The sequence below is a fragment of the Microtus pennsylvanicus genome, chromosome 2 (assembly GCF_037038515.1).
Source record: "Microtus pennsylvanicus isolate mMicPen1 chromosome 2, mMicPen1.hap1, whole genome shotgun sequence".
Taxonomy (NCBI): Eukaryota; Metazoa; Chordata; class Mammalia; order Rodentia; family Cricetidae; genus Microtus; species Microtus pennsylvanicus.
The window spans coordinates 92464881-92480907 of NC_134580.1; the positions used below are offsets into that span (position 1 = coordinate 92464881).

The 16027-nt window shown below is 41.2% G+C and overlaps 1 pseudogene; it reads left to right on the forward strand.

Annotated features, from left to right (window-relative positions):
- The first annotated feature begins 2235 nt into the window (after positions 1 to 2235).
- Positions 2236 to 15030, forward strand: LOC142844317 (uncharacterized; annotated as a pseudogene).
- The last annotated feature ends 997 nt before the right edge of the window (positions 15031 to 16027 follow it).

Here is a 16027-nt window from a genome sequence, read left to right on the forward strand (position 1 = left end):
AAAGAGTTGACAGGTCTGTGCAGATAAACACACAGACTGATGACCACTTTTACATTAGCTCCTTACTGTTGTTGAAATTACCGTCCATGGAACATGTCAAATTAAAAGGCATAGTCACTCTCTCAGTGCTCACAATCCCATAGTCATGAAGCCAAAAAGCAAACAAATAAAATCACAAGTTATAGGCTCAATGTCCTTTATTTATGGTTAGAAACCAATTATGAGTGATGTTCATCTTTTTGGGTCTGGGTTACCTCACTCAGGACAGTGTTTTCTATTTCCATCCATTTGCATGCAAAATTCAAGATGTCATTGTTTTTTACCGCTGAGTAGTACTCTAATATGTATATATTCCACACTTTCTTCATCCATTCTTGCATTGAAGGGCATCTAGGTTGTTTCCAGGTTCTGGCTATTACAAATAATGCTGCTATGAACATAGTTGAACAAATACTTTTGTAATATGATAGGGCATCTCAAAACATATAGTCATCCTCCTGGATATGGGAAGTAGACAAGATTGCCGGGCAAAAATTGGGAACTTGGGGGTGGAATGGGATGTGGGTAAGGGGAAACGTGGAGAGAAAAGTGCGTAGGGGAGGATGGGGGGATCTTGGGGGAATGGGATGGTTGGGATAAAGGAAGGGTGGATATGGGAGCAGGGAAGTATATATCCTAATTAAGGGAGCCATCTTAGGGTTGGCAAGAGACTTGACTCTAAAGGGGCTCGCAGGTGTCCAGGGAGATGTCCCCAGTTAGTTCCCCCCACTCTTCTCCCCTTCCCCCCACTCCTTTCCCCCTCCCACCAACATATCAGTGCACCTGCACTCAAACATGTGCGCACGCACACACACACACACACACACACACACACACACCACTGTATGTGTAGATAGTCATTATGAAAGATGTAATTTTCCTACCCTTCCAGATTCTCAACCCAAATGTCAAATAAAATCACCTGGGAAGATTTTTTTTTTGTTTTGGTTTTTCGAGACAGGGTTTCTCTGTGGTTTTGGAGCCTGTCCTGGAACTAGCTCTTGTAGACCAGGCTGGTCTCGAACTCACAGAGATCCGCTTGCCTCTGCCTCCCAAGTGCTGGGATTAAAAGGCGTGCGCCACCACCGCCCGGCTCCTGGGAAGACTTTTTTAAAAAGAAAAGCTTAACAAAATATAACATCCTCCTCGGTTCAATTAAATCTGCATTTCTGGGCATTCACATTTTTATATACTCCTCGAAGATTCTAAGATGAATTCTGAGCTCAGAGTTACCTGGTGGGAGCAGCAAACATCACCTGTTAGGTAGAAAGAAAGAGTCCAGCTCTGCCAGAGGCCACGTTCTCACTCTTTCTTTGTTCTTCTGCCAAGGTCTTTAATTTCCCAATGCACCCTGCCCTCTCACTCCGGAGTCTCACAAAGGCCTTCTACCTAGAACCTCCACCCTCTTCTTTCCTCCATCCAGGTCTAGTGCATCCAAAACTCAGCTCAAGGAAAATTCACATATGATTTTTGCTAGGATAATTATGGTGACTATGCTATTTTAAGTAGATAATAGAATTGTTGTGTGATAATATAATAGTTGATTAGTTGCATAGTTCCATTTTACTTGGTGTCTTGCTAGAAGCAGGGGTTCTCAGTGTGATGCCAAGAACAATAGCAGAAGTATTAGCAGGGAACTTGTCAGTGATGGAAGTTCTTCATATGCACTGAACAAGATACTCTAGGGGTGGGCCAGGCATTTCAGGATTTAATCTGCTCTTAGGGCGATTCCAGCAAACACTGAAGTTTGAATGTACCTGTGATGGAGTCTCAGTTCCTAGATGAAAACTCCACTGCTGCACGCCTCACGATCCTGTGAGGAATATATGCTCTATAAATATTTATCAGATAAATGATAGCATGGTAAAAGAATCTGATCTGGGAAGGAATACGAGGGGCTTAGATGGGATGGTGGAAGGATGGAGGGGAGTACATGGGACATAGATGGGCTGGCAGAAGGAGATCTTACGGGATATTAAGGAGAGCTAGGGCTAAAGCAGAGGCATTAGTCAAACAAATACAATGTCTGGAGGAACAAAAGAACTATGGCATTCTCCTGGAGGCACAGGAAGACTCTGGGAAGGCACCAAAGGTGGTGGTGGTGGTGGTGGTGTGTGTGTGTATACAAAGATGCACATGACAGCATTCCTGAAAGAACAATAAAATGGGCAAGCACAGCGACTGAGATTTGAACGAATGGTGGAGCTGTTTGGGAAGAAGCGTGACTTTGTTGGAGGAGATATGTCGCTCGTGTTGGGATTTGCGGTTTCAAAGGCCCATGCCATTTCCAGTTAGCTCTCTTGCCTCTTGCCTGTGGGTCAGATATAAGCTCTAAGCTACTGCTCCAGCGCCATTCCCGGCAGCCTTCTGCAATGCTTCCTGGTCATGTACTCTAACCCTCTGGAACTGAGAGCCCCCAGTTCAACATTTTCTCCTATAAGTTCTCTTGGTTGTGATGTTTGTCACTGCAATAGGAAAATAACAGAGACAGAAGCTCCTGAAGGAAAATGTACACTGGTCTTAATGAGGTTGTGGCTTATGGTGTTGACTGCTAAGTAGGCATGGACCTATTTAATTTCTCGTCATAAAGATTATTGACTTTCTGATTGTGGGGGCCATTTTATTTCTAAATGTGAAGAATGAATTTTTATACTTATTCAGTATATGTGTGTGTGTGTGTTTGCATTTGTGTGTGTGCACAAGTGTTTATGTGCCACTGCACACATGTGTAAGTCAGAAGACAACGTCTACCTTTACATAGATTTCTGGGATCCAACTCAGGCCATCAGGCTCAGCAGCAAGCATCCTTAGCCACCGAATCATCTCTGCAGTGCCCGGATGGAGAAGGGTTTATAATAGATAAGAAACAAATAAAACCTCATATCTTTTATCCTCTCAATAGGGTATAGTATCTTGATCTTGATTCTTGAAAGCATATAACCCATATCTGGCAATGGTTCTTATCATCCTAGGATTCTGGATGGAATTGTATTCTTGACCTGCCACCTCAGGGCCTCCGTTCAATCATTTCCCCGCTCTGTGTGGGACAGCAGTCTAGAAACTTGGTTTTACAACCTCTTCTTGGCTCCTATTCTCATACCAAAGTCCCCCTTTTTTGAAGCCAGATCTGCTTATTGTTGACTGCCAAGGGAAAAACATTTGTTTCCACCTGCAAAGGAGGAGTCCTGCTTTTCTAGAAACGCCAGTGTCAGAATGTCAACCCCCTCCATTGTTCAAGGTCACCAAGAGAGACAAGACTCACAGAGGCACTGGATGGATCAATGTTTCATTCGCATAAAGGAGTTACCCAACCAGCTCAGCTTCAGCAGTGGGAGCCCACCCCCACACCAGCAGCTGAGACAAGGTGCTGATCTGTCTGCTTGCACTCCTCCCACACCTCAGGTGAGGAACCCAGTTCCCTGCTGCCAAAAGCTGCTACACTAGTGGGGGTGCCCAAGTACCAATTAAGGTGTGGGCTAAATAGAGTAAAGGAGTATGTAATAAGGCAGGGAATAATGTTCTCACACAAGCCATGAGTCAAACATGTTTGAAAAACTCTTAACACTTGGTAAGAGGAAGTGTTCTGGATCCCAGGCTCATTCGTGTGTGATTACAAAGAGGTCTTGAGAAGTTTAGTGTTGAAGGAAGTCCTTGGGATCATTCCATTTACTTTTTTTACATTTTACTTTAGATTTATTTATTTATCTATTTGTTTATTTATCTTACATCCCCATCACAGTTTCTCCTCCCCCCCTTCCTTCCAGTCCTTGCCCCCTGTTCTGTCTATACCACCCCCATCCACTCCTTCTCCATTTCTGTTCAGGAAAGGGCAGGTCTCCCATAGATATCAATCAAACATGGCATATCAAGTTGCAGCAAGAATAAGCACCTCCTGTGTATTAAAATGGGGCAAGCAACCCATTATGAGGAGCAGGGTCCCAGAAGCCAGTAAAAGAGTCAGAGTCAGACCCTATGCACACTGTTAGGAGTCCCACAAGAAGATCAAGTTATGGAACTTTCCCATACATGCAAAGGGCAATCACATGCAGGCTCCCTGGATGTTGGTTGAGGTTCTGTGAACTCCTATGAGCATTGATTAGCTGATTCTGTGTGTTTTCTCGTAATGTCCTTGATCCCTCTGGCTCCTACAATCCTTCCTTCCTCTCTTCAACAGGATTTCCCAAGCTTGGTCTCATGTTTGGTTGAGGATCTCTGTATCTATTTCTATCAGTTACTGGAAGAAGCTTCTCTGATGACAATTGGGCTAGGCACAAATCTATTAGCATAACAGAATATCATTAGGCATCGTTACATTGGCTTTATTTTAGTCATGTTTGGCTCTATCCTAGATCTCTGGGCCACTCAGCCTCTGGGCCCTGGTGCTCCAGGTGGTGTCTGGAGAGGGCTTACTCTCATGGCATTGGCTCTCAGGCTGGAACAGTCATTGGTTGGTCTCTCCTTAGTTGACTTCCCAGGGGAGGCCTTACCCTCTCTGAGGAGCAGATGAGGGGGTAGGGTGGGGGTGGGGAGAAGGTATGGGGGGTGGGAGGAGAGGAGGGTGGGGAAATTGAGATTGGTATGTAAAAAATGAAATTTAAAAAACAGGTATGCTTAATAGATTATGGTTTTCAGACTCTTCAGAGATCCTCTGGACATGACATTTACGGTGTTTAATGGGAAAAAAAAATTCTTGTGATAGCCAGAAATGCCAGCAGGACAGACTGTAGGTTGAAGGTTATTTGGCTGGTTTGGTGTTCTAATCCATCTACTTTAAGTCTTGCTTGTTCATGGGAGGTGACCAGTTCAGGCTATATATGGGCTATTGCAACGAGTCTTAGCTGGGGTCATCCTTGTAGATTCCTGAGAGTCTCCCTTCCATTCACTTCTTTCTTCATATCAATTTGTTCTCTGTCTCATGTGTATTTGGCGGAAGGGATCACAATTCATATGCTAACATCCCAGGGAATTCACCCAGTTTTCAGACAACCTTACATCTGGTCTAAATGGAATTATTATTGCCATAGACTGGGTTTGGATTTGGTTTGTTCCTGTTTTTCTAAATTTTTGACTTGCATCATTAAGCCATACTGTGTTTTTTAGGTAGACCCTTAGATATATAAATATTCCTCATAGGAAAGCTTTCAGAGTGCCCCCGAGGTTTTATTGCGTTGTGTTTTCATTTTCATTGAGTTCCAGACATTTTATTTCTTCCTTGATTTCTTCTTTGACTCATTCCTTATTTAGCAATGAGATGAGTTATTCAATCTCCATGAGTTCGTGTATTTATTAGAGATTCATTTGCTGTCAATTTTAAGTTTTACTGTATTGTGGTCAGATAAGATACATTCAGTTAGTTCAATCTCTTTGAACTTGTAAAGATTTGTTTTGTGTTTAGGATGTGGTCTGTTTTAGAAAAACCTCTGTGTGGTGCTGAGTAGAATGTGTTTTCTTTGTTGTTTAGGTGAGATAGTCTGTAGACATTGCTAAGTACATTTGATGTGGGATGTCAATTCATTCTGATGTTTCCATGTTTGTTTGTTTGTTTTATCCTGATGACTGGTCTTTTAGAGAAGGGGGTCATTGACATCACCAACTATGAATGGATTGATGCTAATCTGTGTCTTTAAGTCCAATAGTACAATTTTATGAAAGTGGATATACTTGAGTTTTGTGTATTTATGCTTAGGATAGTAATGTCTTCTGGCTTAATTGTTCCCTCAATTAAAATTAGAATTCCCTTCTCTATCTCTTATTATTTTTAGTTTTAAAGTCTTTTACGCCACATATTAAAATAGTGAGCCCAGCTTGCTTCCTGGCCCCATTGGATTGGAATAACTTTGTCCATATTTTTATTCTAAGACTGTGCCAAGCTTTAAAGCTAAAATGTATTTCCTATAGACAACAGACAGATAATGTTTTTCCTTGACTCGTTCAGCCAGCCTGTGTCTTATGATTGGAGAATTGAAGGCCATTAATATTTAAAGTTATCATCTCAAACTTTGTGTGTTAATTGAGGATATTGTACTGTTGGGTTTTGGTGGTTGTTTGTGTTTGTAATGGTACTTAATTATGGCTTTGTATTTCTTTCCAGAATCTCTCTGCTATGCTTATTCCTCTCTTCAGCACAAAATATTGCTTCCTGTATTTTCTTTGGGTTTAGTGTGGTGGATATAAATTTTCCTAGGCTCTTTATATCAGAGAAAATTTTTCTTTTTCCTTTAATTATGGCAGATAGTTTTGTGGGATAAATTAGATTATTCTGCCTATCCTGATCCTTTAGAATGTGGAATGTATTGCTCCAGACTTTTCTAACTTTTTTTCCCATTTCCAAATCAGCTGTTATTCTGGGTTTTCCTTTATAAACAACTTGCATTTTTCTCTTGAAGTTTTATTTGTTATATACACTTAATGTTTTAACTATGGTATGTTATGGGGAGTTTTCTCTCTGGTTTGTCAATTTGGTATGCTCTTTGTATCTGTATGCCTATTTCTTTTGTAGTCTTGATAAGTTTTCTTCTATGATCTTGTTGAAGAGTTGGTCTATGGCATTGACTTGGGATTTTTCATGGTATCCCGCATTACTTTTATGTTGTTTTGCTGTGTTTTCTTTAATTTCTTTTTATTTCTTGCTTATTTGGTCTAGATCTTCTATATTATCTTCTAATTCACTCATTCTACTTGTAAGGTTTTCCTTTGAGATTTCTAGTTGAGTTATTGGATTTTTCAATTCTATTTTTGTTCCAGCTTGAGTACTCATCGATGTTTCTTTCTCCATTCTCAAGTCTTCACTATTTGCATCAGCCTTTTGTCTGTGTTTTCTTGGGCATCATTCAGCTACTTATTTCCCTCAAATTCTTTCTCTTTTATTTCATTGAGCTACGTCTTTATGTTATCCTTAAACTCCTTGAATTCTTTGATGAAGTTTATGATTGTTCTTTTAAATTCTGTGTCATGGGATTCATCTAGATAATTCCCATTGACAAACATTTCTACAGGACTGGTAGGTTTTGAAGAAAAGATACTGGTTTGACTTTCATGTTATTTTTACTTTTGCAATGAGATCTGGACATGTGTACTTCTTTTGTTAGCATGAAGTTTGTATGGATAGAGCAGGTTGGGGCAGCAGAGAAGGGCCTAGAAGTTGGAAATAGCTTGGGTGGAGTGAAGTCAGGTGGGCAAAGGGTACTGGCCTGATGTCCAGAATGTGCCTCCTGGTCCAAGCCTGGAGTGTGGGAGTAGATCTTGCTGCGTAGAAAGGATGGAGACCTTGAAAGGAAGAAAGGAAGGGACCTGTGGCTTAGGGAATAGGCAGGTAGGTTCTGGGAAGGCTAGAAATTGGTTGCAGTGTAGCTAGACAAGAATGATTTGGATTTGGGATCTGGGTTAGATCTTGTGGGTTGTGAAGGGTTTGTGGATGAGAAAGGTTAGGGAGACTCACCAGGCTTGATCTTGGAGGAGAGTGTGTGGGAGATCTGGCTTGCTGGAAAGGTTGGGTACATATTAGAAGGGCCCTGTGTAGGACAGGTCCTGGTGAACTCCTAGAGGTTTTAATGAAATATTCAAGACATTGAAGAAATAAATTGATGAAGACATGAGAACATGCAAACAGCTGCCTTTTTAAAAACACTGCTTAACCCGAATGGAATCTATGTCAGTATATATCTATTCAGTGGAGAGCATTTGGTAAGGCATAAAGCTATATGTCACCTCTTTGTTAGAAGGTTTTGAAAATATGGGATGGATTGAATGGTTTGACTTAGATTACGCTGGAGAATACACACTGTCTTAATTCTACTACTTGACCAAGGTCATATAAAATACTGTGACCAAGGTGACTTATAAGAGAAAGAGTTTACTGGGGTTTATAATTTCCGAGGGATAGAGTCCATAACTACTATGGAAAGGAGCATGGCAGCAGGCAGACAGGATGACACTGGAGCAGTAACCGAGAGCTCATGTTTTGGATAATCATGAGACACAGAGAAAGAGAAACACAGGGAATGGTACAGGTCCTTTGAGACCCCAGTGACATACCTCCTCCACAAAGACTTTGCCTCCTAATTGTTCCCAAATAGTTCCACCATAAAGACCAAGTATCCAAACATATGAGTCTATGAGAGTCTTCTCTTTCAAACCACCACACAGAGCTTTGCAAACAAGAAATGGTGGATGTGGGCAAATCATTTCTGTTTCTTCTAACAATCCTTTGGCTCTTTGGAGGGAATTTCACATCCCATTTTTCTTCTATTTACTATTACGATAAAAATCTCCCCCATTTAGGTATAAAATAGTTTGAAGTTAAGTTGTTTTGCCATATGATCTTATTTCTGGCATGCTAATTTTGGTAGATATTTTTGGGCTTTTAGTGCTAAAACCTGAAATAATAAAAGCCACCGCCTACATTCTACTACAGTTATAATTTTTAACTTAATGTTGGTGCTTTACGTTGACTAGACATTATTTTAACAAAATCTTATTTCCTCTTGTCCTATTTATTTTCTCTTCATTGAATCAGATTCTGAAGTTAGTATTAAAAATCAATGCATGGATAGTGAATTCAGAAGCAGAGTAATCAGCCTGTTTTAACAAGAGGGGGAAAATGAACACCGAGACAGGAACTCAAAGCTCATGTTTTGCAAATGTATCTTCCAGCATGCATGCATTCCAAAATGTTCAACTATGTCTTCCTACTAGTGTCATGGTCATTGGTGCGAAGAGAAGATTTTTTAAAAAAAAGTTACAGTTTATATGCATAGTAGGCAGATTGTTAACCACTACAGACTGATTTTTTTTTTTTTTGCATTGAAATGTTTCTCTCCTTTTGACAGGGAAACTGAGTTTACTAAAAAATTAAAATCATTATGGGATGGAGAGATGGCTCAGAGGTTAAAAGCGTATAATGCTCCTTCAGAAGACACAAATTCAATTCCCAGCATCCACGGCAGCTACCTGTGCCTCAGCTCCAGGGGAATCCAATGCCTCTGCAGACACCTGCACTTGCATGCGTTCCTTAGACACGGATACTCACCATACACATTCTTAAAACCAATAAGAATAAAGAAAAATTAAATAAGTATCTGAATATGATGTAAGAAATTGGGCTTGCTCATACCAAGCAAGCTGAACTGAAGTTAGGTTTGCTTTCTAAGTCTCCTGAGTTTTAAAAACGTGTTTTTCATTTCTATCCTTTTCTACTTTGTAGGAAAACATTTTGGTGTTTGTAAAGCCTAAGACCTCAGACATACTCACAAGCACAAGCTCTGGCGGGCACTCACTTTTACCTTTCATTGATTCCCCAAGACATTCAGCCTTTGTGGCTTAGGATTCTATGAGATGGTTAGATTTTTTTTTTTATTACTTAGCACAACTTCTTTGACTCTTTTAGACAATACAATCCAATTACAAGTGAGGTATTTTAAAAATTAAACTAAGTTTTTCTCAAATTTATTTTTTCATTTGGGGAGGAATGCCTTATGTTATCCAAAAACTACATTTGAAATAAACACAAAAAATAGTAACTAATTGGTTTGTGAATAATTTCTACTTATTTCAAGGTATAATCATCTGGGCGTCTAATACAATGCCCACTAGTGGGCTACCTTTCCTCTCTATCATCCTCCCAACATGCATTGAACATGAAACTTTTTGAATCAGAAGGATTTCAACTGTAGAATACACTATGGACCTCATGAAAGGTATTGGGGGAAGCCAGCCCTATAGAATGTTTGTTGTGGAGTTAAAGGATGGGTCTGTGGTTGACAGAACTTCATGCTCTTCTAGAAGACCTACGTCTGCTTCTCAGCAGCTTCTGCTCTCCTCGGGCACTATACTCACCTACACATATCCATGTGATACATAATCAAGAATAAAGTGAACTCTGGGGCTAATGAGATGAGTCTATAATTAAGAACACTGTTGCTCTCACAAAAGATCCAGATTCCATTCCCAGAATCCATATGGCAGCTAACTCCAATTATTTGTGGCTTCAGTTCCAGAGGATATGATTTTCTGGTCTTTGCCAATACTGAATGCTTGTGGTATACAGATATACATTCAGGCAACATACATCCACACACATAAAAATAAATAAATAAATAAATAAACCTTTGAAAGTGTATGGTGAGAGATATATTGTTGTGGGACAATTGTTTTACACTGTAAATACTTGTTTCTTGACTTGCTTAATAAAATGTTGATTGGCTAGTAGTCAGGCAGGAAGTATAGGTAGGGCAACTAAGCAGGAAGTAGAGGCAGGGCAAGGAGGAGTTCTGGAAAGAGGAAAGAGTCAGTCTGCCACCATTACCCAAACACAGAGGAAGCAAGATGTGACTGCCTCTCCAAAAAGGGTACCAAGCCACATGGCTAACACAGAGAAGAATTATGGGCTAATATAAGTTATAAGAGTTAAGAAGAAGCCTGAGCTAATAGGCCAATCAATTTATAATTAATGTAGACCTCTGTGTATTTCTTTGGGATTGAATGGCTGCAGGACCTGGTGGGACAAAAACCTCAGTCAACAATGTATTAGAGAACTTATGTATGTTATGTATTATGCATTATAAAAGTTACACATTAGAGTGTAAATGGAGACTGTGCCTTTGCTTTCTGGCCGCTCAGGCCCAAATAATACACAGAAACTATGTTAATTACAAAACTGCTTGGCCACTGGCTTAGGCATATTCCTACCTAGCTCTTGTATCTTAAATACATCCATTTCTATTATTTTATATTTTACCATGAGGCTCATGGCTTACCGGTAAAGTTCTGGTGTCTTTCTCCCTCGGCAGCTACATGGCATGTCCCTGACTCTGCCTTCTTTCTCCCTGCATTCAGTTTAGTTTTCCCCACCTAGCTCTATTCTGCCCTGCCATAGGCCAAAGCAGCTTCGTTATTAACCAATGATAATAAAACATATTCACAGCATATATAGGGGAATCCCACATCATTAGAGAATCTAGAAAATACATTTTTTCTCATAAAATACAAAGACATTGTGCAGAATAGTTTTTGTCAACTTGACACAAGCGAAAGTCATCTGATGTCAATTAAGAAAATGCCTCTGTAAGATTGGTTTGTAGGTAAGACTGTAGGACATTTTCCTAATTACTGATTCATGGGCAAGGGGGCAGCCCACTGTAGGTAATGCTCCCCTGAGCTGGTGGTCCTGGGTTCTATAAGAAATCAGGCTAAGCAAGCCATAATGAACATCCTTCCATGGCCTCTGCAACAGCTCCTGCCTCCAGGTTACACTATGTTTGAGTTCCTGTCCTGGCCTCCTTCAGTGATGGACTACAATATAGAAATGCAAGCCAAATAAACCCTTTCCTCCACAAGTTGCTCTTGGTCATGGTGTTTCACCACAGCAACAGTAACCCTAAGACAGATATATACAGCATACTTTCTCATCAGCATTCTGACATATACTTCAGTGTGCTTCCCCTCTGACATCTGTGTGGGGAAACCTCTATTACAGTACGGATATTGCAGCCTCGCATCCCGATTAACACATGCCATGAGCAAAAGCACACCTTTCACATAAGTGATGCGGCTTTCACAGCTTGGGTGCCATTTTCCCTTCTTTAAATACGTATGTGCAAATGAGAAGGTTAGTGTGATGATACCATGGGAAGTTTAAATTCACAGGAAATTCCCAAAGTAGAGAAAGAGCTTCTAAACATCACATGTGCACAAGGTCACCAAGTATAAATAGTAGTTGATTATAACTCGGTTTTCCTTGTCTTCAAAGGCATTTTAGTCATCTCATAAATTAAACTGGGTCCTTTTTGTGTTGGCTCTTCTAATTTTAATTATTTAGGACCAAAGCTTTCCAAAATGCAATAAACGGGGTAAATATAACATTTTGAGAAGAATTCAACACAGATCCTAACCACAAGAGAAAAATATAAGGCAGAAGAGAAGGATAAACAGGATTAGAAGATGGCATAGCCATCTGTCAGCCTCCCAGAGGACATGTTGGTTTTCACATCAGTGTTTGCTTTCTTTTTCAATGCTTTCCTGGGCAGCATATTGCTCGGTTAGCATAATTCAGGTCCAGGAATAGGACGTCAACTGATAATAGTTATACACCTTTAGATATCTCTTTTCTATAGCCTGGCCTATCTACTAACAGGTTTGGGATAATGGGTTTCAAAGAAAGGGTGTTACAATGGGAATCACAATATAATAAAAAAAATAAACATTTTCCTTTTATAATGTTTATTGTTCAGAAGCAAGGTAAAAGCTTCTGTAGATGAAGTCCCTAGAGGAAATAAAGACTTTAGTCTAGCAGGCAATATACAGGATGACTTTCAACTTGTCCTTGGTGAAGTACCAGGAAATCCGCATCACATAGAGTAATCCACACTGTTTAATATAGTTGATGGCAGTGTCTTCAAGGGACAGCAACCCACAGGTGCTGGAACTAAAGGACAAACTGAGAACCTGCAAAATGTGGGCTACTGATATTTGAGGGCCCAGTCCACAGGACAGAGCCAACCCTGTGCAGGTGATCATGGGTTGTATAAGAAAGCAGGCTGAGAAAGTCATGGGGAGCAAGCCAATAAGCTGTGTACCTTTATCATCTCTGTTTTAGTTCTTGCCTTGGCTTCCTCTGCTAATGGTCTGTAGCCTGTAAGTCAAGTAAACCCATTCCTCTGTATGTTGCTTTTGGTCATTTTTTTTTTTATTGCAGCCCAAGCAACCTAAGACAGATGGTCTATATCTAGTTAGACAATTTAAGAAAATAGATGGAATAATTTGTAAATAATAGAAGCTCAATTCTCACAGTCCTGGAGAACTGCAAGTTCAAACTTGGCCCTTGTAGCCTCAATGTCTAGAGAGGTATCAGTCTCTGCTCCATAAACAATGTCCTTTTTCTGCACCCTTTGGGCTAGGATGCTCATTCTCAGTCTTAAAAAAACTACACAAGTATGAGGGTTGGACCCTTATAACAATGGGATACCTCCCATTGGCCCTCCTCTATACTACTTCACTGGGCATTAAGTTTCGGTATAATTACTTTGGAGGCACACCATTATTCTGACTATAGCAGAGAAGGAAGGTTTTTGCATCCACCTTCAACTAGGCCTAAAAGCATTTCTTAATTCTGGGGGAATTTAAAGATAACAGTGAAGTAATTTTTCTTAGAATGAGAACCCATCTTTCAACTTTAAAGGCAATCAAGGAAAATTTGGTACCAGCCTCACACTCTGCTTCATTACAAAACCATTAGCAACTGATCATTTGTTGAGGGAGCGACAGCAGCTACACTGGCTTCATCTTCATGGTGCCAATCACCACTGCCTTTTGTGCCTAGGTTTGGTTGCCTTTTGTCTCTAGGCATCGTATTTTCAAGATTCACTCTCTTGGTAGGTATTTACTTAAATGCTATCCTCGAACATCACAGCACATTTTACTTGCTGGTAACTTCCTGACTCCAACAGGTACCTTGCTCTCCTCTTTCTTTATAGCTGGGAATGTCATATACTTCATTCCATTCTCCAGAGACAAAGAGATGAAAAGGCTTTAACATCCGTTTTCTTTGTAAAATTCTCTCTGTTTGACTCAACTTCTATGTAATACCTTGCTGTTTCCTTAAACAATTTCTTTTTAATTGATTTCCTTCCAAAACTGTGGGTTATCACAGATGGCTGGAAATAGTGGAATGCTATGAAGGAAATGGAAGTTTTTCTCTTCCCTTTTTAAAGGTGATTATATTCTAGAAATGGCATCTCTTTTACTTTCCAGATATGAGAAGGAAGGAAGGAAGAAATAAAGGAAAGAAGGAAGGAAGGAAGGAGAGAAAGAAAAAGAGAGAGAAAGAGAGGAGGGGGGAAGAACAGATAAAAACAAACCAACTACTCAAGAGAAGCTAGGGTACCCAAGCATCATTTTCCCATCTTCAAGAGTTTGATGTGTGTGAGCATTTGGGGATCAGTAGATGATACAGTTGCCACTGAAACTCATGTTGAGCTTGCATCTCTGCTGTGAAGCATCAAGGATTAGGTGTATTGGGGATTGAAGTCATGGCAGTATACACACCAGGCAAAGGGTCTACCACTGAGTTACACTCCCAGTCAGCCTCAAGTCTGGTATTTCAAAGGTGATTAATTAGTGTTCTCTTCTTGTATGGCTTCATCTCTTTGTGGGATGATGGATTAGTCAATTAAGGGGTAAATGAGTTATTATAAGATTGAGGTTACTATAAAATCCAGTTTGTATCTGTCTCTTGTATGTGATGCCTCTTTCTACCTTCAGAATCTACAGGATCCTAACCAGCAAGAAGATCCTCATCAGAATCGCAAAGTGATTCAGAAAATAGTCCAAGACATTAGGCACCAACTGTCAACTCGGAGCAACACCAAAAGCTGGAGGACAACATCCGGCAGGTGCCCCCAAACAGGAATATGATGGCTTCTGGTTATATTAATGGCCCCCGGGGAGATGTTAACTGGAGTCTTGTTTAGGTTCTAAGACTTGCAGAAAAGAAAAGCAGGTGAGAAGGATGAGAGCTGGGAGACTGAAAAGATGCCGAGCATCAGGGCACTGGCACTTCTCCAGCTCTGATCGGCTCCTGTAGGAGGGCTCTAATCAGGCCTTTGTCTGCCTCCCTCCCGAGACGCCCAGAGGCCCCATCTCAACAGCCTTCCTGCAGCAGCTCTCTTTCCTTTGCAGGCTGGAGTTCCAGACCAGTGCTCTCTCCTGGGACATTGCTGGGCCCTCCACAGTTGGTGTAGCTGGATCAGGAGCTGGCATCTGAACAGTGTTTTGGTAACTTGATTATTGGCTATGCCAGGAACCCATCTCTCAAGCAGCAGCTCTTCTCCTATGCCATTCTGGGCTTTGCCCTGTCTGAAGCCATGGGACTCTTTCTGTTTGATGAATGCTCTCCTCATCCTCTTCACTGTGAGGCACTGTGGGGTAACCCAGATGTCCCTGCTGCTTGGCTCCTTGCCATTCTTAGTGCTGGAGTGTGCTAAGCTTTGCCATTAAATGTATTTTTCTAAAAACAAAACAAACCAACCAAAATGAGAGAGAGAGAGAGAGAGAGAGAGAGAGAGAGAGAGAGAGAGAGAGAGAGAAAGAAGGAAGAGAGGGGGGAAGAAGGGAGGGAGGGAGGAAGGAAGGTGAAAATGAAAAGGCCTTGGGAAGCAGGTCATTACCCCAAGCAAATGACCTTGGCTTTTGCGCATTCTATCAGTTCTCTCCACATTTGAGTATCTTTTCCATATGGGTACAGCATGTTTTTCTCTTGGTGGTCAAATGTTGGTTGTATAAGTTATCTTCCAAGAGCTCCAGGAAGGATTAATCATAGTTGCTCAGGACTAAAAGAGTCCTTAACAGTTTGTCTTGAAGCTGGGTATAATAGTGCATGTCCTTAAAGCCAGCAATTGTCAGAGGCAGGTGGGTCTGTGTGTAAGTTCCAGGCCAGTCAGGGCTACACAGGGAGCAGCCAGGGCCTCAGAGTCAGTGTTTTTACAACCCCCCCCCCAAAAAAAAAGTTCTGGTTCAAGTCAAGACTGCTGGGATTGGGACTCTCCTTGCTCTAAAGCTCCATTGGGCACCTTTTCTGTAACACACCTGAAAGAGAAAACCATTTCAACTGGGAGGGAGAAGAGATGAGAAAGGGCAGGTTACTCCACTCAGGAATGGATGAGCACAGCTTCATGATGGAGAAAAAGGCCATTGAAGACAAGGAGGGGCTTGGGACAGGTCCAGGGTGGGCAATAAGAGGCTGAAAACCTCTATGCTCAGGGTGTCACTGAGGACTGGTGATGACTAGCAGAATGGAACCCCCCAAAAGAGGCTGGGTCACAAACTAGTAGCAGGAGAGGCGTTTGAGCCATGGGAACCCAGCAACTGCCTTCTTAATAGGAGGCAGCCACTGTGCAGATGCCTGCTGTGCCTCCCTCTTGGCTGGTGGCAGTCACAGCTGAGTGGCGAGTCATCAGTGCTGGGCAGCCATTCATCCTTTTCTGATGCCAAGTCC